The 27835-nt window shown below is 39.7% G+C and overlaps 1 pseudogene; it reads right to left on the reverse strand.

Annotated features, from left to right (window-relative positions):
• Positions 1–262: 262 nt before the first annotated feature.
• Positions 263–27151, reverse strand: LOC122672438 (annotated as a pseudogene).
• Positions 27152–27835: the final 684 nt, after the last annotated feature.

The raw sequence follows: 27835 nt of genomic DNA on the forward strand, positions 1-27835 counted from the left end.
CAATGTAGTATTTTATGAAAAGAAGCTTAAACAAATTAAAATAAAGAAACTTAGGAAAGAAGGCCTTTGGTCTTTACTGAACAATAAATGACAAAATCTAAATCATCATATTAACACATAAATGGGCCATCCCCAAGAAAAAATCCCAAAAAGAACTAAACAATCAAAGCAATGAAGTCACAAAATATAAAGCTATATAGAAAATCCCAAGAAAACCCATAGAGGAAAGTGTGCCTGCAAATCAATGCCAATTTATAAGATCAGCAAGCCTGAATTAAATTGTACTGATGCTACGCAAGACAATTGTCTCCACAGTTAGACCTGGTCCAAACCCTAATAGCACACCCCAATCAAACCCTTCTCCAGTTGTGGGTTTCCCTTCCTTCATAGACTTATTCCTCATCTCATCCAAAATGAACATCACAGTGGGGCTTGACATATTACCATATTCGCTCAATACTTTTCTTGATGCCTTGAGTTTCTCCTCCTTCAAACCAAGGGTCCCTTCAATCAGGTCCAAAATCGCCGGCCCACCAGGGTGAGACACCCAAAAAATGGAGTTCCAATCACTAATACCAATCTTGTTGAATGCTTCCTCCAAGCATTTTCCGATGTTCCCAGAAATAGTTTTGGCTACATCCTTGGATAAGCTGATTGAAAGACCTATTTGACGTAAATGACCTTCAACCATATCATCCGAGTCTGGGAGAATTTGAGAACCTACTGAGAAGAGTTGGAACAGTGGGCGCTCAATTGATGTGTCGGGGTCTGCACCAACTATTAAAGCTGCAGCGCCATCTGCAAAGATTGCCTGCCCAAGTAAGGTGTGGAAGTCGGTCTCGGTAGGTCCCTTAAAACCACTAACTGAGTTTAACTCTGAGCAAACAACGAGGACACGAGCACCTTTATTGTTCTCAGCGAGGTCTTTGGCAACACGGAGGACACTGCCACCACCATAGCAGCCTAGATGATACATCATCACACGTTTGACGGTGGGTGAAAGGCCAAGGAGCTTGATGAGTTGGAAGTCGGCACCAGGAGCATCAACACCAGAAATGGTAGTAAATACAATGTGGGTGATCTTAGATTTGGGCTGCCCCCACTCATTGATGCCTTTAAAGCTGCTTCTTTAGCCAACTTGGGAACCTCAACAACCATAATATCTTGGCGTGCATCAAGTGTTGGAGCCATGGAGTTGTAGAAGTCGGGGTTCTCCTCGATCATTTCCTCAGTTATGTAGAGATGACGTTTTATAATTGTTGATCTGTCACAGATTCGCTTGAACTTCTCCTTCAATCCAGTCATATGCTCACTCTTTGTAGATCTGAAGTAGAAATCGGGAAATCAGGCTGATACACACAGTTGGATGGATTTTTGTGCCGATGGCCAGCACTTGTGGCTGGACCTTGCGTGTATTGCGCTTCATAGATTTCTCCAACTGATCCCATTTCTTGTGTGGATTGATCGATCTAAAGGGTATGAAAATCCGAAATAGAGGAATGAATGCAGATGGAAGGAAAGGCTATGTATTGGCACTAGCAAGTGATGATTGTTGGATGAAATAGTAAGACAGATGCATGAGGTTTTATAGAAGTCGGAAGATTGAATGGATCCTTTGGCTGAAGTGCGCAACCTTGTTTTGAATTTTATTATAATCACTTAGACTTGGAAACAAGTTGCCTTTTTTTTAACTTTTTTTTTTTTTTCTTTCAGGAAACTAAGTCAAAGATGATCCATTGAATTGAGCAAAGCAGCGATTGTGGACCACTTGAATTCACCTTTGTTTGAATGAGACTCTCCATCATACTGACTTATATGGATTCTTGACTTCTTGTTGTAGTTGGGGTTGGAAGGAAACGGGTGGTTTCTTTATTGGTCATGCGAGACTCGTAGTTGAGACAAAAAAAAAATAAAAAAAAAAAAAATTAAATGCCATGTGTGACAATAGGAGGATCAAAATATTTTGTGTAAAAAAAAAAAATAAAGGCCAAAGATTCAGCTACATGATCGTGTATATTTCAAATAAGCTTAGATTATCATGCATAAATGATCAAATTATTTTATGTTATTTATTATTAATTTTTTTTTTTTTGAAAAAAGAATATGCTTGTCACCATTGATCATTTAGTCATAAGTATTGATCTACCTTCACCATCCTTAGTTCCAACGATCAATTCATCCATTTCCATGTTTAGAGGCTCGCCCATAATGGCTGGTGTAGGTACAAGGTGTATCGATCGGGTCTTCTTGCGTGTGCCTTTGAACTTACCGAAGGTTGATATCCCTTTTTAGCGACTCCAAATATGTTGGGTGAGATGGTTACATGAAGTCTATGTCTGTTGGGATGTACAAATTAAAATAGGGAAATAAATTATGTTTTACAATCATAAGTTATAATGTTGAAAGGATTTACCAAATCCCCGTAAGAGTAAAAGCTAAAGAAATAATCTAAAATACCCTTTATGTCTTTTTTTTTCTTTTTATTATTTCTTTATTCCCATTTTAACATTTTACGGCCATTTTTATATGTTTTTTTTATCACCTCCCTCCATCACCAGGGGATGAGATTGTAGCGGCGACTATCACCACACTCCCTACTCCCGCCTTTTAAGTTTTTATTCCCCACCCCTGCTACCACCATCCCTCTTCTTCCCTGCTCCCTCTTGTTAGTTCTACGAATTTCCCTCCAGCCGCCCCCTTCACCCCATCCCCTGCAACCAATTTTCTGTGGAATATTTTCTTCAGATATTTCTTCCTTCCTTGCAAAATCAACATTTATTATGTGACCTTCAAACCTTGCAATTGGTTGCTTTATCATAATGGTTGAAGAGGGCAACACAAAACATTTTTCCTTTGGCTCCAACAGCTAAAAGCAGTGCTGCTTCTCAGGTGAAAATAGGTGGTTGCACATACCTCATAACATCATAAATGACAAATGATGGCAAATGCCTCTGTTCATATCCCAACTTATACCCACCTTTCACCTTTTCTGTCCCAATGGAGTTTATATATGGGTAAATTGGCTTCTCCCCACCTTTCACTTTGTTCTATCACAGAATTTATCCTATGAAATAATAGTTTATGATTTGTATATTATCGTAGGTAAATTGGCTTCTCCTACCAGCAGATCGAGGAGATATCAAGCTCCTGAAATATTTATGAGAAAATTGATTGCGGGAGGTTGGGGTGAAGGGCAGGAAGAATGAGTTTGTGGAGCTAACGGGAGGAGCAAGAGAGGAGGGCTGGAGCGGAGTGCGGTGACAGCCGCGCTGAACCTCATCTTCTAACGAAGAAGAGAAGAACAAGGAGGAGAGAGGTAAAATAAAGATATAAAAAATAAGCGAAAAGAGAAAGACATCAAGGGTATTTTAGGCTATTCGTTTAGCTTTTATTACTCTTATGGGGATTTGGTAAATCTTTTCATCTTAGTAACTTATGATTGTAAAACATAATTTATTTCTACCAAGTTTGTAAATCTGTTTCTAATCAAGTAGATCTAGACAATTTTCCCTTTAAAATAAAAGTAAGGGAGTCGCTGCCTAGGTTGTTAAGGGCCTAGAACTTTGAAAGGGTAGCCCAAATCTTGGTTAAAGGATAGGGCTATGATTGATTCCATGTGATCTGGCTAGAGAATGAGTAAGAGGCCGATCATGTTACGGAGACGGGACGGTTTACGCACCCACTCACCCCGGATGAGCCGGTCTTTCTTTTAGATGCTGGGTTCAAGATTCTCTCAAAGATAAAGTATCCCATAACAACATGCAAGGTTAATCTACGATCAAAATATCATGCATCACAAGGAATCAAATATGCACACACTAATATTTACACTGCAACATGTTACTATAACGACCTAAATTAATAGGGGGTCAAAGTAATTGCATAAAGTCATATTTAAATACCACCATTGATTAAAACATGGCTAAAAGTCATATTTAAACACCACCATTGATCAAAACATGGCTAAATACATCAACAACATGTATGCAAAATATTACAAATATCTAAAATGCAAACAAAAATAAAATGAGTTAAATTACTAAAATGCCGCTAAAGGGTAGAAATTTTAAAAAGACATATAAAGTCATATTTAAACATCACTAGTGATTAAAACATGACTAAATACATTAACATCATGCATGAGAGATATTATAATTATCTAAAATGCAAACAAGCATAAAATGATAAAAATTACCAACATGCACCTAGAGGACAGAAAAACAGAAAATACGAATAAGGTCATATTTAAACATCACCATTGGTTAAAACATGACTAAATACACTAAGAAAAATGCATATGAGATATTAAAAATATCTAAAATGCAAAAATGGTAAAATTACCATAATGCCTTGGAGGGCAGAAATGTAGAAAATGCATGAAAATGTTGTCTTATGCTGAAAAACATGTTTATTAATGTTAAAACATGTAAACAAGTGTTAGGAGTCCGTCCGGAGTCCTAAAAAAAATTTGGATGCAAAATGACCAAAATGCCCCGAAGCCAAAATGGTAAAAAGTGTCAAAAGAGACACTCAACGGTGTTGCAGGAATCAAAAGTGATGTTAATAAACTTAAAATGACAAGACATACCAAATAGTATTACTGAAATGATGGTTCAGGTCCACACTTGGTAAATTACCGAAATGCCCCTAGAGGGCAAAAATGATATTTTATGTGCAGTTATGATGCATGATGTATATATATATGCATTGAAACATTATAAAACACCTTAAAAAATATTAATATGTACATTAAAGCAAGATACTTTGATGGCCTGCATTTTGCCAAATTCAAAATGAAGTGAGGAGGTGAAAATACCTGAGGATGACCTCCAACAAGAGTCAAAAGGGAAGAACATTCGCGTATAGGTGGAGCTTAAGCTCTATCAGAAGAGCTTGTCAACGAAATTCAGGCAGAACCACGAGTTATCAAACGAACTTTTTTTTTTTTGGTGAATAAGAAATTCATTACCAAAAGGAGAAAGAAACAAAGGCCTGAGAATCGGGGATGAGAAAAAAAAAAAAAAAAAATACAACCAGCTAGACAACCCCAAACCTCAAGAGGAAGGGAAACACAGAACAATAGATAGAACTACAATCAAATCAAGCTAAAGAGAAACCACCTAAAGAGTAACTAAAGGACAAAATGCTCCCAAGCAATGAATCATGAGATTTTAAAGTTGACCTTCTTCCCATTTGGATTATAGGGAGGAATAGGAAGAACCACCCATCTCCTTCTAAAACCACTGCCATCCGCTCTAGGATCTCCCCGAGTATTGGTGACTAAGTTAGAATTTAGGTCCCCCATAGGAGAGTCGTTGCCCAGAACTACACCCTCAGAAGCTACATCACAATCATTGTGAGCATTTTGATTGTGAGCATTGCTCTGGCCCAAACTGACAACAACCCTATCATCGACAAATGATGAAACAGAACCTGAAATCATCAAATTATTTTTGTGAGAGAGGTCAGGAGCTCCAGGATCCCATCTCAGAGGAGGTGGCTTAGGCACCCTTGAGCTTCTTCTGCAAACACCCGACCCATTATTTTTTCCGTTCATTGACCTCTTCTTCGACTTCTTTCTCAACTTCTTCGACTTCTTCTTAGACATTGATCCCAATGAGGAGGGGGGGGAGAGGATGAGACAGATAGATTACCATCATCCGCAAACACCTCTTCCACCGCAGAAGTACCTAACTCCACCATCAAGTTAACTTCCCCCACATGGGCATAACAAGAATCGGATATGGGAGGAGGTGGGTCTTCTTGAATCTCACCTTCTTCAATCATAGACCCAACCTCCATAGTGGGCTCCACCCTTAAGTCAACGACTAATTGCATCTTTTCAGCTTCATGCACAAGAGAAGTCCTTGAAAGCCCAGGCCTAGTAGGATTTGAGGGGTCCAGCATGGATGAGATTAGAGGACCATTAGAACCGTCCTCCACACCCAACTCAGTGTAAGTACTTAGGATTTCAAAATGATTTTTGTTTGGGGTCAAACTGCAAGCGACAGTTGTGTTAGAACAAAGTTGCAGAGTGGATGAAAGCTTAGAGTGTGCTAAGTTTAGGCCTGCATGCACTGTAGTAGAGGGAGCCTCAAGAAAAGGGCCTGAAGCAGTGGTGGCAAGGACCTCGGGCATTGAAGAGGGGAGGTCAACAGAGGAGACACCCTCCATGGTCGGACCTTGCATCCCTTCCGGCTGGGGCTGAGATCCAAAACCTTGGGTTCTAACTCGATTACCAATAGGCTGGATTTAGTTATGACCCGATCTTCTACCATTCCGGTAGCCTGAGCGACAAGTCATTCGACCTACAATGACGTCCTTGCCACAATGAACTGCTGAGTGCCCAAAGGAGCAGCATGTCTCACATCTTGGAGGCAACCATTCAAAGTAAACTTCTTGTTCAAAGTTGGTACCTCCCTCAGGGCAAACGGTAATGGACTGCGGGAGCTCCGTCGTGGCTTTTATCTCGACACAAATCTGGGCGTATGAGAGACGATCTTTTGAGAGGGTGATGTTATTAGAATACAAAGGTACACCAAGAGCATAGTGCCTATCAAGCTGAGACCAGTAGAGGTCCAGAGGTGGAATGGAAGCGCAGGAAGGCGTATCCAAATAGGGATGTATTTTACTTCTATCTCCTTTAGAGGCAAATCGGGTTTCCACGGTCTAACAATCAGAGGTCTCCTTGCCAAACTCCAAGGTCCTTCTTCCAAGACTTTGATCTTATCTTCATCGTGGCTGAATTGGAATATAAGGTAGCCATTATCTAATGCATTGATGATGACGTACCCAAACAAGCGCCACAGCTTCAGAAGGGTGGATTTGAGGAATTCAAAGGATGGCTTGTGACCTACAAAGAATCCCACCACTGCCTTGCTCCATAGATGGAGATCCTTGTTCACAACACTCGCAGGGCAGTGCACGATAGGCTTACCTTTCACCATGGCTGGCGGAGAGAAGTGGAGAGGAAGTCCTTCAAGAGTTTGGGCAGCAGACCCAAACAGTGACATCCAAGAACTTGGGCCTCTTACAACGGTGGTCGAGCACGTCGCTCCTGCTGGCGGAGCTCTCACAGACTCACCAAATCCTGGAGTACCAATCCTTACCTGAGCTTCTCCTCGAACCTATCCGGGGAGGCTGGGAGGCTCGACCATAGAACCAAAACCAGGTTACTGACCAAGCATCGAGTGAGAGAGAGAGAGAGAGAGAGAGAGAGAGAGAGAGAGAGAGAGAGAGAGAGAGAGAGAGAAACCTTAAAGAATCGTAAAATATTAATGTGGTGGTGACCGGCAAAGAACCAGTTTGGAAGGGAAAAGCGGAGACTGAATCGTTCAAACGAACTTTTGTTGACGACATTCGGGCAAAATCCCTACTTATTGAGAGAACTTTATAGAAATTTCGATAGAGCTTCGGCTTATCAGGTGCACTTTTTTTTTTATGGAAATCGGACAGAACCCTGGTGCAAGTGTTGACTCCTTAGTCTTGTTTTGGGTGTCGATTCGCGTCCGAACATCGATTTTTTCTGTATAATATACCGTTGGAATTGAATTTTCGATCACTATCCAATGGTGCAAGTGTTAAGTTTTTGTCAAAAATATTTTAAAATTCAGAATAAAGACTAACCATAATTTGTTGCTGGGAGAATTTCTGACCCTTGACTAGTATCAAGTATTTTGCACTTAAAAAAAATTTGTTCAATCCTTATTGGGATCATGGTGGGGTAAGTTAGATGGTCAAGTTCTTCTTGAGAGAGATACTACGTCAAACCACGTCCTATTGTCATCATTGCCAAGAGGGATACAAAATTCAGGATCCACAGAATGCCCCTCTTTGGCTGAGGCCTGTGCGTCAGCTAATGGGCACAGATAAAAGAGCGTCTGATTTATTCTCACCCAGAGCATGTGCTGTTGGCTTTCTGCTTAGGGGTGACGGAGGTGCGATGCGATATTACGAATGATAAAACCAAACTCTGTAAAAATCGATCGGTCAAATCTTGGCCCATTAAAGGGCCGAAAAAGGAGAATTGGAGTCACATGTAAGTACACCACATAAAAAATGGACATACACATTGTGATTTTTATTCGAAACCCCTTTGGTTTAAGGCCCTAACCGAGATTTTAAAGAGCAAAACATGATTTTTTTTTCTTCGAAACTCCTTTGGTTCAAGGTCCACAAGGCTACCCAGGATTTCAAGAAAATGATTTTCTCCCTTTCTTCAAGAGTTCTTTTGTTCAAGGTCCATAGGGCTACCCCAGGATTTTAAGAAAATGCTTTTCTCCTTTCTTCAAGAGTTATTTTGTTCAAGGTCCCGAGGGCTACCTTGGAATTCTCAAAAATGACAAAGACTCCCTTATCCCTATCCACGAGACTACTGCCTTAGTGTCCCTGACCAAGGTTCTGAGAGAATTCTGCTTGTGAAACCACTCCCTTAGTCTAAGTTAGCACAATTTTATTACTCTAATAAAATGATATATTATAGATTCTATGGATAATAGTGGTACCAACGTTTAAATGCCATACATATCAACTAGGTCCAACTATTTTTTTTTTTTGGGATACTCAATTTGGTCCAAGTCATTTGAGTTTGATAAGGTCTCTTATTTTTGTTGTAATTATCTTTTTTTTTCCTAATAAAATTGATATTACGTATAAAAAAATTCATCAAATAGTCACAAAAAGCAAATAACAAGGTTGAAAACACCTCTCCATGATGTACTGGCACCAAATGGGGAACATTGGATTGTTAAGGCACCTTATGTTGGTATTCATCCACCCCATATGAAGGAATTTGTTGGTTGTCTTGACATATGCATAAAAAAATTAGGCCAACGAGCATAGTTCTTTTGGATGCAAGCTATCCTTAATAACATCTTGCAGTCCCAATATCCTCATTTGTTCTTTCAACAAATTTAAGGTAGTATTTTATTAAAATAAGCTTAAACAAGCTAAAATAAAGAAACTTAGGAAAGGGGCCCTTACTGAACAATAAATGATATAAACTAAATCACTATATTAACATATAAATGGGCCTTCCCTATGGAAAAAACTGAAAGAGCACAAAACAATTAAAGCAATGAAATTGGTAAGATCAACAAGCCTGGATTAAATTGTACCAATGCTACGTAGGACGATTGTCTCCACAGTTAGACCTGGTCCAAACCCTAATAGAACACCCCAATCAAACCCTTCTCCAGTTGTGGTTTTCCCTTCCTTCATAGACTTATTCCTCATCTCATCCAAAATGAACATCGCAGTAGGGCTTGACATATTACCATATTCGCTCAGCACTTTTCTTGATGCCTTTAGTTTCTCCTCTTTCAAACCAAGGGTCCCTTCAATCAAGTCCAAAATCGCCGGCCCACCAGGGTGAGACACCCAAAAAATTGGAGTTCCAATCACTAATACCAATCTTGCTGAATGCTTCCTCCAAGCATTTTCCGATGTTCCCAGAAGTAGTTTTGGCTACATCCTTGGATAAGCTGATTGAGAGACCTGTTTGACGTAAATGGCCTTGAACCATATCATCTGAGTTTGGCAGAATTCGAGTACCCGCTGAGATGAGTTGGAACAGTGGGCGCTCAACTGATGTGTCAGGGTCTGCACCAACTATTAAAGCTGCAGCGCCATCTGCGATGATAGCCTGCCCAAGTAGGGTGTGGAAGTTGGTCTCGGTAGGTCCCTTGAAGCCACTAACTGAGTTCAATTAAGAGCAAACAACGAGCACATGAGCACCTTTGTTGTTCTCAGCAAGATCTTTGGCAACACGGAGGACACTGCCACCACCGTAGCAGCCTAGATGATACATCATCACACTTTTGACGGTGGGTGAAAGGCCAAGGAGCTTGATAAGTTGGAAGTCGGCACCAGGAGCATCAACACCAGAAATGGTAGTGAATACAACGCGGGTGATCTTTGATTTGGGCTGCCCCCACTCATTGATGGCTTTTAAAGCCGCTTCTTTAGCCAACTTGGGAACCTCAACAACCATAATATCTTGGCGTGCATCAAGTGTTGGAGCCATGGGGTTGTAGAAGTCGGGGTTCTCCTCGATCATTTCCTCAGTCAGGTAGAGATGAGGTTTTATAATTGTAGATCTGTCACAGATTCGCTTGAACTTCTCCTTCAATCCAGTCATATGCTCACTCTTTGTGGATCTGAAGTAAAAATCTGGGAAATCAGGCTGATAAACACAGTTGGATGGATTTGCTGTGCCGATGGCCAGCACTGTGGCTGGACCCTGAGTGCACTGCGCTTCATAGATTTCTCCAACTGATCCCATTGCTTGTGTGGATGGATCGATCGATCTAAAGGGTCGGAAAATCTGAAATAGAGAAATGAATTAAGATGGAAGGAAAGGGTATGTATTGAAACTAGCAAGCAATGATGAAATAGACTTGGTGGAAGTTGCCTTTTTTGAAACCCATTTATTTTGAATGGTCGTGGTTCCAAAGAAAATCTGTGATTTCTTTTGTCGTCATTTGAGACTTCTGCAAAATAAAAAAAAAAAAAAAAAAAAAAATAAAATAAATTAGAAAGAATGGCATATGAGACAACTGTGAGAGAACGGCATTTAATATATATGTTTCACTTGATACTTGATAGCAATGTTTTGAGCTGGGCTGACCGTGAACGTACGAGAACTGGTTCACAGCCGTTCAGATGGAATCCATTATGCATCTAATGTTTTGTATTCATCGAGTTACGATTTTGTTTAAAAAAAAAAGGTGAAACAATAAGGGAATTTCTTTTGAAAGCTGACAAATAGTGGAGGGGCATTTATGATATATCGCCACCTCATTTGAACAGTGATATGTGAGGGAGTTTTCAATTTCACTTTTGAGTTGGTGTTTTACCAAATTTTTTTCCTTTAGTTTATTATGATCTATTTTTTTTTTTTTGTTTGTTAATGTAATGGGAGACTATTCTTCGTTGGGGAATATGCGGCCTCCACCCAAATACTGAGGGGGTGAAATGACCACCCACCCCTGTGTTAGGGACGCATGCAAAAATGACCACCGTACCTTTGGTCATTTCTGGGGTTACAGGGTATGCAACAATCATTTTGTAAACCCATGTGTCAGGCACAGGGGTGGCGTGCACTGTACGACCTAGTGCCGTTCTCTTTCCCTCTAAATTATCTAATCTTTGTAAGTACCTTAATAATTTCAACTTTTGTAAATTTTTTTTTTTATTAATTTAAATTTATTTCCCTTTCTTTTATTACAGAGGTTCCTCATTCTGCAACTGGTGGGTGAAAGTATCTATTCCACATATACATCTTCACTAAACTTCTTAGCTTAGTAGACTTCCTAACTCTTTAACTTTTACTTGCATGTTTCTCACTGCTGTAGGTGCCAAAGCTAAAAGGATGCATCAAACCAACTCACGGTTGATCTCACTGCTCTAATCACCAAACATTTTATTAATTAATGTGAGAGATAGAGAGTTTGAATTGGGATGAATCTCACCTTACCCACTTTGTTGGGTAGTGATGGTATTTATAAACTTGAATTCAAAGTGCTGTTACACTAGTATCTGTTACAATGGGATAAACCCAATTAGTTACAACAGCCAATATTAGATAAGTGTTGACTAATTCAAATAAAATTGAATATTTGAAATGCCAACGGATCCTTATCCTTAACATCCCCCCTCAAGTGGAAATTGGTCTTTGAATGATCTTCAACTTGTTCCAGATCATTTCAAAGCGAGAACGTGATAAGGATTTGGTGAAAATATCCGCTAGCTGATCGCAAGTGGAGATAAATTTGACTTCAAGCAGGCCTTGTGCAACCAAGTGACGAACAAAGTGAAAATCCACCTCTATGTGTTTGGTGCGTGCATGAAACAATGGATTCACTGTGAGATATGTAGCTCCTAAGTTATCACACCATACTACCGGAGGCTTTGCTTGTGGCACACGAAGTTCTTGTAAGAGGGATTTAATCTAGACCAGCTCTGCTGTCGCATTAGCAAGCGCTCTATATTCAGATTCTGTTGAAGATCGAGCGATTGTATTTTATTTACAAACAGACCACGATATTAGGTTGTTGCCAAGAAATATTGCAAACCCACCTATAGACCGTCTATCATCAGGGCATCCAACCCAATCAGCATCGCTAAAGGCATTGAGGGTAGGAGATGTAGAGCTGGTGAGAAGAAGGCCATATGAAATGGTTTCTTTAAGATATCGTAGTATGCGTTTAACTGCTTGCCAATGTTCATCAGTTGGGGTTTGAAGATATTGGCATACTTTGTTAACAGAATATGATATGTCTGACCTTGTTAATGTGGCGTACTGGAGGGCTCCCACTGTACTACTATATGTTGTGGCGTCAACCAATGGCTTCCCTTGAGCTTGTGATAACTTGGTATTGATAGCCATAGGTGTATGTACTGGTTTGACACCATCCATGCCAGTCTTTTTGAGAAGATCTGTAATATATTTTTGTTGAGGGAGGACAATACCTTTAGAACATTGAAGCACCTCCACGCCAAAGAAATAATGCAACTTCCCCAAATCACGAATGGCAAACTCCTGCTATAGAGAAGTAATGGTATGATGAAGTAGTGTGGGATTAGAGCCGGTGATGACTATGTCATCTACGTACACCAACATATAAACACAATGAGAGGCCTGCTTAAGAATAAATAATGAGGTGTCGGTTTTGGATCCTTCAAACCCCAAAGTAAGTAGAAAGGCACTCAATCTTTGAAACCAAGCTCTTGGCGCTTGCTTTAAACCATACAACGCCTTATGTAACCGGCATAGATACTGTGGTTTAGTGGGATTAATAAATCCTTGAGGCTGTTTCATATAAACTTCCTCCTTGAGTGTTCCATATAAGAATGCATTATTTACATCCAATTGGCGCATCTCCCAGTTGTTTGCTGTCGCCAAGGATTACACAATCCGAACTGTAGTAGGCTTTACCACAGGACTAAATGTCTTTGTGTAATCGATACTTTCCTGCTGGTTGTAGCCTTTGGCCACTAATCGGGCCTTGTAGCGCTCAACCATACCATCTGCTTTTCTTTTTATTCGAAACACCCACTTAGATCCAATTACATTTTGATGGGATTGTGGTGGAACTAAACTCCAAGTTCCATTTTTTAACACTGCATTGAACTCTGTTTCCATAGCTGTCCGCCACTTATCCTGTTTGTTAGCCTCTGTGAAACAAGTAGGTTCAACCTCAATGGGCCCTTCTGTTAAGTGGGCAGATGGCAAAGGATAACGTGTTGATGGCCTTGGATTGGATCTTAGTTGCATCGGGTGAGTCCTTGTGAGAGGCCTTGCAAGTAAATGATTTTGGGCTTGTGAAGATATTGAATCAGGAGGCAAGGAAGGTTGTAGATTTGCAATAACCCCTACAACATTATTCATAGCATCTAATCCTTGTTCGTTAGTAGATGGGGTAAGGATCACATCAGCATTGGCAATGAGTGGTGAATAATTTAAGTAGGGGAGATTGGAGGTGGTGAAGGTGTAGTATGTGAAGTCATATCAGATGAAGTGCCTGTTGTTTCTTGGACCTGTAACGGACATGTATCAAAGGTGGATATTGATAACCATGGCTGAGGTGGGATTGAATGTGGTTGTGTGCTTTGAATATGAGTGGCCAAAGGAAAGTGATCCTTAATAAACTGAGCATGGCGAGCAATGTACATGCGGTTTGTTTTTAGGTCCAAACATCTGTAGCCATGAAGCAGAGGACTGTATCCCATAAAAACACACAGAGTAGAGCGGAGAGAAAACTGATGAGAATTATAGGGGCGCAAGAGAGGGTAGACAGCACAACCAAAAACTTTGAAGAAAGAGTAGTTGGGTGTGAGATTATATAAGACTTGAATAGGAGATCTATTTTTCTGAAGAACAGTGGGTAAACGATTTATGAGATAAATCGCAGTTTCAAAAGCAAACGACCAATATTTTAGTGGGATTGAATTGGGATGAATCTCACCTTACCCACTTTGTTGGGTAGCGATGGTATTTAAAAACTTGAATTCAAAGTGCTGTTACACTCGTATCTGTTACAATGGGATAAACCCAATTAGTTACAACAGCTAGTATTAGATAAGTGTTGACTAATTCCAATAAAATTGAATATTTGAAATGCCAACGGATCCTTATCCTGAACAATTAATTCTTCATAGGGGAGGTGCAATTCATTTACAGCAATTTGCAATTTGTGAATATTTACTTAGTTATGCATCAATTCATAGTGATGGGGTCTATTTGTAACTTTCTTGACTCTAGTTTTAAATAAAGAAATAGAAAAATGGATACCATGTAAATTTCTCCCATGCTTTCATGCCCCGGTCAGTAAACTCTACTTTCATTTGTCTTATTCCCAAATCTGATCATCTCGTGGGGTTTGGTGGATTTAGGCCTATTTCTTTATGCAATTTACTATATAAGTTTACTTCTAAGATTCTGGCTAATAGAATTCAGATGGTTATTGGTACTCTAGTCTCCCTGAATCAATCGGCTTTTATCAAGGGAAGGTCTATTGTTAATAACATTCTTGTTTGCCATGATGTTGTGAGGGGGGTTGCTCAAAAAAATTCTCCGCCATCAGCCATTCTTAAGATTGAGTTGCATAAGGCCTGTGATTCGTTGGAATGGAGCTTCCTGTTCCAAACGATGAGCCTCATGAGATTCCCTACAAAGTTTATATCATGGGTGAAGCGATGTGTAATGACCCCCATGTTCTCGGTATTAGTGAATGGAAGCCCCGTAAGAAATTTTGCTAGTGGTAGGGGAATTAGATAAGGAGATCCTTTGTCTCCCTACCTATTCACCCTTGCTATGGAAGGCTTGTCTATGATGTTGAAACAGATTGTTGAGGACAGAAGGATTCACCTTATTCTAAGGTGTAAAGCGATGACGCTTTCTCATTTGGTTTTTACCGATGACCTGATGGTGTTTGTGAAGGCGGATTATGGTTCAGTGTCAATAGTGATGGAAACCATTAACTCATTTTCTTTAGCTTCGGGCCCTAAAGTGAATAACTCGAAGTCCTCAATAATCATTTGAGGGGTTAATCCTTAGATTCGGGAGCAGTTGGTGGTGTTGATTGGTTTTACTGGAACTCAACATCTAATAAAGTATCTTGGAGTCCTTCTGATCTCAGGAAAGCTAAAAGCTATAGATTGTGCCCCTTTGTTTGATTTGGCCTGGTCAGGAAGAGATTGGAACGATGGAAATTTAGATTTTTATCTTTTGCTGGTCGTCTTCAGCTAATCTTATCTGTTCTGCAGGGACATTACATTTATTGTTCTGGTCTGTTTGGTTTGTATGCACATGTTATCAAGAAGCTGGAATCCATGTTCTCTAATTTCTTATGGTTTGGCCGTTCAATGGAAAGAAGAATTCACTTCTTGGACAGACATTTGTAAACCTAGAGGAAAAGGGGGGCTAGGAGTAAGACGCATTAAAGATATGAATGTAGCTGGGATCCTAAAGCAAGTGTGGTGGATGGTTTCCAAGAAGGATTCCTAATGGGTTAAATGGGTCTAACATAAAGACTTGAAAACAGACTCTATTTGGACAGTCCAACTGATCCAAAATTGTTCTTGGGTGTGGAGAAAAGTCATTATCGGGATCGGATCTGCTCGCTTGTTCTACATAGGTTAGGTAATGGAGCTTCTACTTTGCTTTGGCTTGACCCTTGGCATCCAGAAGGGGTCTTGCTTAATAGATTTAGGGATCGTATCCGGTATGATGCAGGATCTGATAAACTGGCCTCTGTGCGATCCATTTTGAGTGATGCAAGATGGAATCATGGCCCAGCTACATCTTCAGATCTTGCCCATGTTTGGGGCCAGTCAGACAGCATATGCTGGCTCAATGGGTCAAGGGAAGATTCTATCATATGGATGGGGTCCTCATCCAACATCTTTTCTACTAGATCAGCTTGGGATATAGTGAGTAGCCACTCTCCTAAGATAGATTGGGCGGTTACCATTTGGTCTAAAAGTTGTATTCCTAGACACTCAACAACCACTTGGCATTGTTTGGTAGATGGTCTACCTACCAAGGACCAACTTCGAAAGAGGAATGTGTTGGTGTCTCCCTATTGTTGCTTCTGTTGGGCAGGGTTGGAAAGTAGAGATCATTTGTTTTTTGACTATCCATTTACTAAACAGATATAGATAAGTATATTGAAGCTTTGTTCTCCTTCTAGAAGGGTGGGGAGTAATGTCAGCTTGGAGGTTAGGTGGATTGCTAAGTATTTTAAGGGAGACTCAATTGGTGTTATTATCATGATTGCTTTCTGTGCTACTATTGGTCATATATGGAAGGAGAGAAACTTTAGTATATTTAGGACCAAGACCAAGACCAAGACCAGCCGAATGATTATTAGTGATATCCGGGCATATGTTGAAGACCGATGTAGGGGGGTTATCCCTAAGGGCAAAAGAACGCCTAGGAACTTGTTTCTAGTTGAAAAGTGGAGGGTCATTTCAGTTTGGGAGAATAGATAAGTTGGGTAGTCTTGGTAATATGTTTTGGTGATTTATTTTTCTGCTGTGTTGTTTATTGCTTCTCTAAGCTTTGAGATCTGTTTTTGAGGCCTAGTTTGGTTTGCCTTTGGCCTTTGTTTGTAGGTATTTGTCTTTTGTTCTCTATTAATAAATTGATACCACCTATCAAAAAAAAAAAAAAACTACAAACCATCCATTTTTTTGTAGAGGGAGTGCCTGAATGACACCACAATAGGTGTATTTAGAACTTGACACCTTTTAATTGTCACTTGTCTTATTAATTCTCAGAAGTTCTTTAAGATAGGAGTAAAAAAGGATTTTCAAAAATAATTTGATAATGACAAATCATTACGTCATTATTAAAAGGTGTCAATTTCTTGCACAATTTTAGAGAATGCATGCGAAGTGATACTATTACCCTCATTAGAAAAAAATTGTGTATCTGACATAAAAATTAAAAAAAAATTTAGGTTACAAATTATTTGACACCTTTCGAGATGTCAATAAGAAGATCCCATTCATAAATAACAAAATTTGAGTGCCAATTATACACACTTTGGAATTCGGCTCCGGTGGGGGGTTTCTATTTTTAATGATATGAATGTGTTTGATATTCCATATTTGGGAGCATTTCATGATATATTTTTAGAATAAAACATATTTGGGAATATTTCACTTTAGTGGTGTTTTACTGACCCCGTGCACAAGCCTTCCATTAATTGTCTGTTCCCGTTATAACGTTTCTAGTTGGAGCACACCGATTTTAATTCTGTGGTACGTAGCTCTTGGAATGACTATGTACCAGGATCTCCTTTTTTTGTTAGCCCGAGTAAAAAAAAAAGAAACGCAAAATCTAATAAAGAAGAAAGGCAACATACTCTTCTTTGTGACATCACCACTAGTACGTCGGTAATGAGTGAGATGAGATGCGTACTCCACTTTTTGGGAGAAGTCAATCCCATGATCTTCAGAAAATGCTTGGGAATCACCATAAAACTCTTTCCCACCTGACCGAAGCCCAAGTAGTGCCCCAATATCCAGTAGAGTTGGACTCATTGCACCAAACATAAATGGAAGGTGTTGGATGATCGAGACCAGAAGCATAAAGCCACTCACAGGAAAGGTTTGTTAGCATTGATTGGGGTCTTGGATCGATTGCTAGCTTCAGCTATACCAAGTCTTCGCCAAGAATCCATCTTGTATTCAACCATTCTGTCGACCCAGGCATTCCAGGCTTGCAAGTATGTAGGCCAAAAACGAGCAAAGAGTCGAGGCAGTTTGTTGGGGAATGTGGGATGCCTGCAGAGAATAGCTTGGTCTCACTAACCAGTAGTGAAGTAACAAACTGTGCATTGGTAGAAGAAAATGCGTGGACCACAGGGAATGCGATGTAGTAAGGTTTTCTTACTGGAAGAAGTCACCAGGCAGGGAACCTCTTTCTTTCTTCAATTGATTAAAGTAAGAAAGAAGTTGACTCTCTCCAAGGAGAGAAGGAGTTGTCGAAGGCATTGGAACAATTGGAATAAGCAGAGGCAGAGTTCATCTCAGCTCTCACCTTTGATGCTGTTAAAGGGTATTGGGAACTTTCAACCATTGAAACAGAAGACGAATACACTGAGAAAAACTCAGAAAGGAAGAAGATAATCTTCTATAATCGTTGGCATCGTTTATTTAAACCAGTGTTTGAGGGTTTCAAAATGATTCAATCCCTAGGAAATCGGGAGCGCCGCCAAAATGAAGGAAGCATTAATGTGTACGTTACCTTTCACCTGCAACTGTCAACTCAAACGTCATACCAGATGTTTCTTTTTTGAAAAAGGAATACATATATAGGAAGGAAGGATTCCAAAGGCCGACTATACCGTCTAATAACACTTAACAAACTGTTTTAGATGGAAACCAAATCAGTGATTCAAAGCTGTGTTGCAACTCCATAAGGACTTTACGAGCATCATCCTTAGAAGTTGCTGGGGGCATTGTTTACACCCTAAAATTACCAATTAACTGCTAACGATAGTCTGACTACCATTTTAGGATCGGTCATCAAGGGAGGTTCTTTAGAGGGAAACATGGACCTGAATGGTTAAAACCATTAAGTACACGCCAACAATGGATTCTCACCCCTGCCCACCTTTTATTTGTTGACGATATTTTTTATATTTATGAATTCTTCTAATAGGTACATTCTGAACCTAAAGTCTTTCTTGGTTAAGTACATGGATTTTTCAGGCCAGAGGGTGAACTTGGAGAAAAGCAGGCTGTTCTTTGGAAATGTCCCTATTCGAAAGCATAATAGGATCTCTAATGACCTTGGCATTCATATTTACTCCTTGCCTACGAGGTACCTAGGTGTGGAAATTTTCAAAGGGCAGGTCAAGCACGAGCATATGCTTCCCTTAATGGATAAAATCAAGGTGCGACTTTCGGGTTGGAAAGGAAAATTATTATTGATGGCTGGGCGAGTGGAGTTGGTTAAATCAGTGATTTCCGGCATTCCAATACATAATTTCTCCATTTATTGGTGGCTTGATTCTTTGGTGAAGACTCTTGAGAGGTGGATGAGGAATTTCATTTGGACAAGGGATGCTGATTCCATGAAAAAAATTAACTGTTAAGTGGGATTCAGTTTGTAAGCCTAAATCTGAAACAGGCTTGGGAATTCGGCAAATGCATGATGTTAATAAAGCTCTTCTTTGCACGCTTGTTTGGCAAGTCAAGCACTGGTAGTCAGGTTTGGCCAAATTTTTTAGAGCTAGATTTTGAAACTCTGATGGCTCTTTAAAATGCAGCTACAAATCCTCTTCAATCTGGCCTGGTATTAAACCCCTTTGGGATTTGGTGTCCAGTAATGAAAGATGGGCTGTGGGCAATGGGTCTCGAATCCTTTTCTGGTTTGATAAATTGTTGGGCCTGTCGTCAATTGCAAAAATGTCCCCTCTCAAGCCAGCATTGTTCAAGGGGTTTGGAAGCAAGGTGGCGGATTTTATTCAAGGGGATCGATGGTGTCCCCCTAGTGTGGAGTCGAACTTCTGGAAAGGAATTTTTTATTCTGTTAGGCAGATCTGCATTCTGCCTACGTCGCTGGAGGACAAATGTTTTTCGTCTCTTAATCCTACAGGTGTTTTTTTTCAGTGAAATCAGCTTGGGAGGAGATTAGATTAATTAATCCTAAGTCGCCTTGGTTTTCGTTGGTTTGGAATAAATGTCTTCTGCCTCGCCACTCAGTTTTCGGTTGGAGGATTCATCATGGCATGCTACCTACTGATGATCTTGTTAATAAGTTTGGCATTCCTATCCCTTCGAGATGCATTTTCTGCTTTCGGGCTGAGATCTTTGCATCACATTTTTTATTAGTGCCCGTTCACTCAATTTATGTGGTTTTCTTCTCGAGCTTTTTCAACATTGGTTAGCAGCCTCAATGTTTTCTTTTGGAGCTGAGTTCTCGGTGGAAAAGCAAGGCGTCAGTGTCTCTGCTCAAAGAAGTGTGGAGTTGTGGCCTAATTCTTATTCCTTTTTGTCTTTGGTGGGAGAGAAATTTAAGATGGTTTGAAGGTCGGTCTTCCCGTCAAGCGAAGGTCTGGGGTCTTATTCGTAAGGAAATCAAGGCTGTTTCCTCCAAACTCTCCTGCCAATCATTTTCCATCAAAGACTTTTTTCTTGGGAGAAGACTGAATGTCTCTTTGAGGCCCTGTGGCGCTGCCTAATTACTAGAGATGTTTTGGGTGCGGCCTTCTTCAGGGTGGTTCAAACTGAACGGATGGTTGTTCTCTGGGAAATCCAGGCAGATCAGGGGTAGGGGGAGTCTTCTAAAACTCTGATGCCCAAGTAATCTTCTCTTTTAGGGAAAGTTTGGGAGTGGCGACTAATTTTGAGGGTGAGTTCCATGCGTATATTCTGGGTTTGGAATATGCTAAATCGCTTGGCATTTCAAATATGTGGATCGAGTGTCATTCAGTGGCGGTTTTTTGCTAGCTTCGAGGAAAGTTGTCCCCTGGTTCGTTTGGCAGCATTGGTATGGTCTTATTTCTTTTATGGACTCACTCATGTGAAAATTTTCTCATTGCTTACGTGAAGCTAATCCGATTGCCTTGGTTCTAGATGAGTTTACTGTTGATGCTCAGGGTAGACTGAGATTTTAGAATTGTGTATGCCTGATTTCTTTCAGGGTTTAGCATTTTGTTTTAACTAGAGTTTCAAAATGTGGTGCGTAAAATCCCATTGCTACCAGGAGGTCTTGGGTTCAAGCCTCCTGGTTCACATCTTCCCTCCCCTCTACCTATCAAAAAAAAAAAAAAAAAAAAAAAACTAGAGTTTCAAGAAAATAAAGAGAAGTAGATTTTTTTTTCTTGTATTAATGCCCCTTGAAGTAGAAGTTCAATTGAATTTGGGTCTCTGATTCCAATTAGTAACTTCTTTTAGTTATAAATCTATATGAACCACAAAAAGAAGGGGTCATAATCCCCACTATGTCGAATGGAGATAGTGGGTTTAATAATGCTGTTTTGTCCTTGGAGTGCTCCCATGGTTTCCACCATTAACTTGTTGCTCTAAAAGTTCACCAGACCATGCATTCATTAGGCCTCTCCATTATTGAAAGTATTGTGTGGCCTTGGACAACTTTTCCATTGCCTCCAAGCCCTTTTCTTTTTATATGTGATTAGTGTAATCAAAATCATCATTGTTCTTCAGTTATAGTTTAACAATCTAAGATGATTCTGTGAAATATGGGTTAAATGATGAGATACTATGATAGCATTGCGTTAATCAGTGAAATGCCCATTAGGAATAGGATTTATTGTTGTTCCACTCATTGGCATGTGAATCAGTGAATGTAATAATTGTTTGGTGAAGGCACTAGTTCAGACTGTATAAGAACCTTGGTTATTGGATCCCAATATGAACTAATCTTGTCCTGTAGATAGGAATGAATATGTAGAAAAAAGAGAAAACAATAGCTTGAACATAATTTTCAATGAAGAAATGGATTTTCCAATATAGTTGATGTCTCAATCATTAAAATAGGTGAGTCTTTAGCTCAAACGGAAAAGCATGTGCGGTTTCACCCATGGGATGGTGGTTCGATTCGACCAAGACTCAAGAATAATGTTTTCTTTCATTTTTATTGTCTGTAGGCCTACTTGTTTTTTTTTTTTGTTCCTCTTACTGTGTTCTTATAAGGTGATTCAGGTGTAATACTGCTCTCTGTTTTCAAATTATTTAACTACAGTTGTGTACAAGGCTTCCATCAGTTGAATATTAATGGTAGTTCCCTAGGGAACCCAGGTAGGGCGGGTTCTGGGGGAGTGTTTAGAAATCACCAAGCCCAAGTTATCCATTCGTACTGCAGACACCTAGGGGTTACCAGCAGCTTTGTGGCTGAATTTGAGGCCTTGTTAGACAGTCTTTTTATTGCTATGGAGAGGGGCGTCAGGGACCTTTGGATAGAATCTGACTCTGCCTTGGTTTGTCCATTCAACATTCTAATGTCCCGTGGTTTGCGCTCCAAAGATGGCAACTTTAACCTTTTCTTGAGTCTTGCAATTGAAAAATCTCGCACTGCTATAGGGAAGCGAATCCTATTGCAGATTATTTGGCTAAACATGCGGCGATTACAGGTGAGTCTGTGTTACTTTTCCTAGTCATATTGAAGACCTTCTGGCTCGAGATGCGATGAGCATGCCTCGATACAGATTTTTTAAGGTTTTTGGGTGAGCTGTCTCAGCTTGTAGTTGTGCTTTTTCAGTTCCTCTTTGGTTTTTGGTTCTTTGTTTAATGCAATGATCTTTTAGCCAAAAAAGGCTTGAACATGCATTGATGTGAAAAACTATGCTCATCTTATCGCTCAATTTTCTCAGCTGCTCATGGTTTTCTTTCCTAATGATTTATGTGAAAAACTAGGATGTCACAGTAGTATAGAATTTTTTAATAATATTTTATTCATATATTTCTTCATATGAATAAACATTAGTTGCATGCAAATTTCTTCATAATTGTTTAATGTTCTAGCCATATAGTAGCCAATGTGTTGACATGATCTATCTGAACCAAACAGTTTTTCATACAGATTCAAGCTGAATCCAACTGACAGACTCAAGGAAAACCAAACAGTTTTTTCATACAGATTCATGTTGAATCCAACTGACAGACTCAGGGTAACCAAACAGTTTTTCTGGAAGATTCAGCTAATGGGCTCAGGGTAACCAAACAGTTAATTTGTCAGGACAACGGATCAATTGGTGCACTACCAATGGATTCCTCACCAATATCAACGCAACCACCACTTGGTTTATGCAACCAAACACGTCCTTAATTTATGTTAATTTTTTTTATAAGAGATTTTAAATTTCAGTTTGTGATGTAAGAGAGACATTTATTTTCTTATATGGATGGCATAAATGTAATTAACATCAAATAGGAAGAACAAATTATACCAAACACCATTTTCGTTCTGAACGGCGTTCTTGAGACCGTTATCAAACAGTCATTTTTGGTCTTAAAACGCAGTTTCAAACCAGAAATGCCAAAGAACGTTTCTAGTCAAGAATGGATGTTCTATGTTTAAACATTTATCAAACGTTGCCTTACAAGAATGCAAATCCAAGTAGATTTATGAAACGTTGTCGTTTGCTTAAAATTAATTTGAAATGTGGGAAGGATGGGTTTGGGAGATGGAACTACAGAGACTAGGGAGCATTCAGGGTCAGAGGTTTATTTAGGGTTCTTCACTGGACCTATTATGTTCTATGATTCTCTTATCTGATTATCAAGAGATTAACCAGGGAGAAGGGATAATATTGGACATGTTGCTGGTCTATTCTGGTTACTGCCGGAGTATTCGAAAGAAGGAAGAAGAAGGAGAACTTCTGGAAGTTTTCTTTTCATTTAGTCTCTTGTTGTTAAGGGGGTAATATTGGAATATCACATGCTTAAGGGCATTTTGGGGTTTAGTTTAATATATTAAGGGTGATGTCATCACTTAACAGCGTTTTTTTACGTAATGGGTACGGTTGATAGAATCTTTTGATTATTGGAGAGGGGAGAGCTATTAGGGAGACCTATTGCTCAATATGCAGGGGAAGGGCATGTCATTCGGATATAATCGAGGAGAGGGGATAGTAATTTACTCAAATTATTTTTAAAGAGTTCTAATTTAATACATTATTATATTCCAAACCGTGTGTCTGATTTTGACAATCCTTATATCGCCATGAAGCATTCCTCGAGCAATTTTCATCCATATGGCGATCAAGGTCAAATTTTTCTGGGAAAGTAGCACAAAATGCTTATCAAATGTGCGAAACCCATAAAGATTCTTTGCACCAATCAAGGCCCAAATGAAATTGGATTTGAACAAAATTTTATGCACATGCTCAAAATAACAAAATTTGATCCAAAATTTTTTTTTTCAACTTTCCCCCTCCCTTCAAATCCGTTCCTCCTTTTTATTTCCCATTTCTAGCGCTAATCTGCCTTGGTGTTCCGATATTACCCTTGTCGTATTACATCATTCTCTTAAACCATACTTTGGCCCGAATCTTTTGGGCCAAAGGTGAACCCCTTGGTCCTTAGACTCATTGTCGTTCATTTTGAACCAAATAAATTCAATTACTAAATTAACTAATAGGACCCCCATTGGCTATAAGTAAGCTATAGTAAAATCCATAAATCCCAATTAATTTAAATGAAAACGTGAATTATTATTTAAATACATATTTCTAAAATAAATCTTAAACAAATTAAAAACTATGCTATCTGTAAAATTATTTAAAATTCTAAGGTCTCACCTTCAGGTAAACATACCCATCCATGGGTACCATCGAAGTGTCAACATTTGGTAGTACCAACAAGTACTTTATAAATTTAACTGGGTACGAGGTATCACGACCCTTGTGTGCTGCGGTGCAGAGAACATCACCCCTTTTTTTACCTATAAAACTTTTAGAAAGACGAAAATTTCTGTCTCCAATGAACAAAATTCCAGATTTAGATAGAAAATTCTGTCTCTAAAATAAACATTATAGTGATGGTAAAAAATAGGGGTGTAAGTTTGACCTTGTCAGCCCGAGCCCACCCTAAGCCTGAACAGGGCCTGGGCTGGTTTTTTCAACCCTGAGGGCGGGTAGGGTTGAAATTTTAAGGTCCAAGGTCATGGTCGGGCTGGGCCAGGGTTGAGGCCTCGGGCTAAGCCCAGCCAGGCCCGACCTTGTGTTAGGTTATGCTTTACAATTTATTGATTATATTTTGCAATTTTTGTTCAGTATCTAATTATCTATTGGTTTATAAAAAAAAGGCTAATTATCTATCGAACAAAAGTATTTAGATTTTAAGATTGGGCTAAGTTTTCTAACCCAAAGAAAAATCTAATAGTCAATTGAGTATGAAACAAACCAATACCCAATCACATGAGACTTGTCAATCAGGGCCAACCAAGCCCTAGCAAAAATCAGGGTCAATCTAGGCTAACCTGGCCCAACCCGGCCCGATCAGGATCAATCAGTGTCGGGTTGAGCTCGACAGGGCTAGGATTGAGTTGAGATATCTCAGCCCGACCTAGGGCCAGGTTGGGCTTGGGTTGAGCTAAGAGGACTTAGGGTTGGGCTAGGGTTTTAAAAAACCCAACCCAACCCGGCCCTGCCTCGCTCCTAGTAAAAAACCATCCCTAATTTAGTTTTTTTCGCGACGGTTAATAATTGTGCCTAAAAATAAATTGTCCCTCATAAACATATTAGGAACAGTTGGTTTTCAATTGTCGCTAGCATTTGGGATGCTTCTTATGGCGATAGAATAGGCAAGACAATTATTTTCGTCCCAAAAAAGCTTCAGCAATTGAAAATTCACATTAGGACAATTTTTTTTCATTCATAAAACCCAATTTTTTATACTGGAAGAAAATCAACACTATAAGAATCCAGCTACTTATAGTTAACCATGGCCTTGTCAAGCTTGCAACATATGCGATCCATCCCCATCTGATCATTATTCATGTATGGAACTGGCCTTTCCATATAAGATCCATCAATTCCAAATAAAAGATGCATATGTTAAATTCATCTGCCGCCACTCGGGAAAACATAGATCCTCCCAACTTCTCTCTTTGAAACCGGATCGAATTAAAGTCTCCTAAGATCACCCATGAGACATTAATATGACTGGCCATCAAAGAAAGAACAACCCAAAGAGCTCGTCTACCATCCAAAGAGTCCACCCCATAGACACTGTAATTGAAAAATGCAGTCCAACATCTATGTGTTCTTTCAAAAAATTTTGACTTAGTATTTTATCAAACGAAGCATTACCAAATACAAAAATAGTAACTTCATTAGGTAAGAGGGCCTTCGGCCCTTACCAAATAAATGCAAAAAACCAAAATCACATAAACGAGCTTGTCCCCTCCCTCCCCCAAATGTTAATGGAAAGAACTCAAGGGTCCAAACAACCAAAGCAATGAAGGCACAAAATATAGATCCATACAGAATACCCCATAGAACAGAGTGTAACCACAATCAACATAAATTGGCATGATCATCAAGCCTGGGTTATGCTACGCAAGATGATTGTCTCCATAGTTAGACCTGGTCCAAACCCTAATAGCACACCCCAATCAAACCCTTCTCCAGTTGTGGCTTTCCCTTCCTTCATAGACTTATTCCTCATCTCATCCAAAATGAACATCACAGTGGGGCTTGACATATTACCATATTCGCTCAATACTTTTCTTGATGCCTTGAGTTTCACCAAGGGTCCCTTCAATCAGGTCCAAAATCGCCGGCCCACCAGGGTGAGACACCCAAAAAATGGAGTTCCAATCATTAATACCAATCTTGCTGAATGCTTCCTCCAAGGATTTTCCGATGTTCCCAGAAATAGTTTTGGCTACATCCTTGGATAAGCTGATTGAAAGACCTGTTTGACGTAAATGACCTGCTGAGAAGAGTTGGAACAGTGGGCGCTCAATTGATGTGTCGGGGTCTGCACCAACTATTAAAGCTGCAGCGCCATCTGCAAAGATTGCCTGCCCAAGTAAGGTGTGGAAGTCGGTCTCGGTAGGTCCCTTGAAGCCACTAACTGAGTTTAACTCAGAGCAAACAACGAGGATACGAGCACCTTTATTGTTCTCAGCAAGGTCTTTGGCAACACGGAGGACACTGCCACCACCATAGCAGCCTAGATGATACATCATCACACGTTTGACGGTGGGTGAAAGGCCAAGGAGCTTGATGAGTTGGAAGTCGGCACCAGGAGCATCAACACCAGAAATGGTAGTAAATACAATGTGGGTGATCTTAGATTTGGGCTGCCCCCACTCCTTGATGGCCTTTAAAGCTGCTTCTTTAGCCAACTTGGGAACCTCAACAACCATACTATCTTGGCGTGCATCAAGTGTTGGAGCCATGGAGTTGTAGAAGTCGGGGTTCTCGTCGATCATTTCCTCAGTCATGTAGAGATGACGTTTTATGATTGTTGATCTGTCAGAGATTCGCTTGAACTTCTCCTTCAATCCAGTCATATGCTCACTCTTTGTGGATCTGAAGTAGAAATCTGGGAAATCAGGCTGATACACACAGTTAGATGGATTTGCTGTGCCGATGGCCAGCACTGTGGCTGGACCTTGCGTGCACTGCGCTTCATAGATTTCTCCAACTGATCCCATTTCTTGTGTGGATTGATCGATCTAAAGGGTATGAAAATCCGAAATAGAGGAATGAATTAGACTTGGAAAGAAGTTGCCTTTTTTTAAACTTTTTTTTTTCTTTCAGGAAACTAAGTCAAAGATGATCCATTGAATTGAGCAAAGCAGCGATTGTGGACCACTTGAATTCACCTTTGTTTGAATGAGACTCTCCATCATACTGACTTATATGGATTCTTGACTTCTTGTTGTAGTTGGGGTTGGAAGGAAACGGGTGGTTTCTTTATTGGTCATGCGAGACTCGTAGTTGAGACAAAAAAAAAAAAAAAAAAAAAAAAAATTAAATGCCATGTGTGACAATAGGAGGATCAAAATATTTTGTGTAAAAAAAAAAAATAAAGGCCAAAGATTCAGCTACATGATCGTGTATATTTCAAATAAGCTTAGATTATCATGCATAAATGATCAAATTATTTTATGTTATTTATTATTAATTTTTTATTTTTTGAAAAAAGAATATGCTTGTCAGCATTGATCATTTAGTCATAAGTATTGAGCTACCTTCACCATCCTTAGTTCCAACGATCAATTCATCCATTTCCATGTTTAGAGGCTCGCCCATAATGGCTGGTGTAGGTACAAGGTGTATCGATCGGGTCTTCTTGCGTGTGCCTCTGAACTTACCGAAGGTTGATATCCCTTTTTAGCGAC

Source organism: Telopea speciosissima, chromosome 8 (genome assembly GCF_018873765.1).
Source record: "Telopea speciosissima isolate NSW1024214 ecotype Mountain lineage chromosome 8, Tspe_v1, whole genome shotgun sequence".
Classification (NCBI taxonomy): Eukaryota; Viridiplantae; Streptophyta; class Magnoliopsida; order Proteales; family Proteaceae; genus Telopea; species Telopea speciosissima.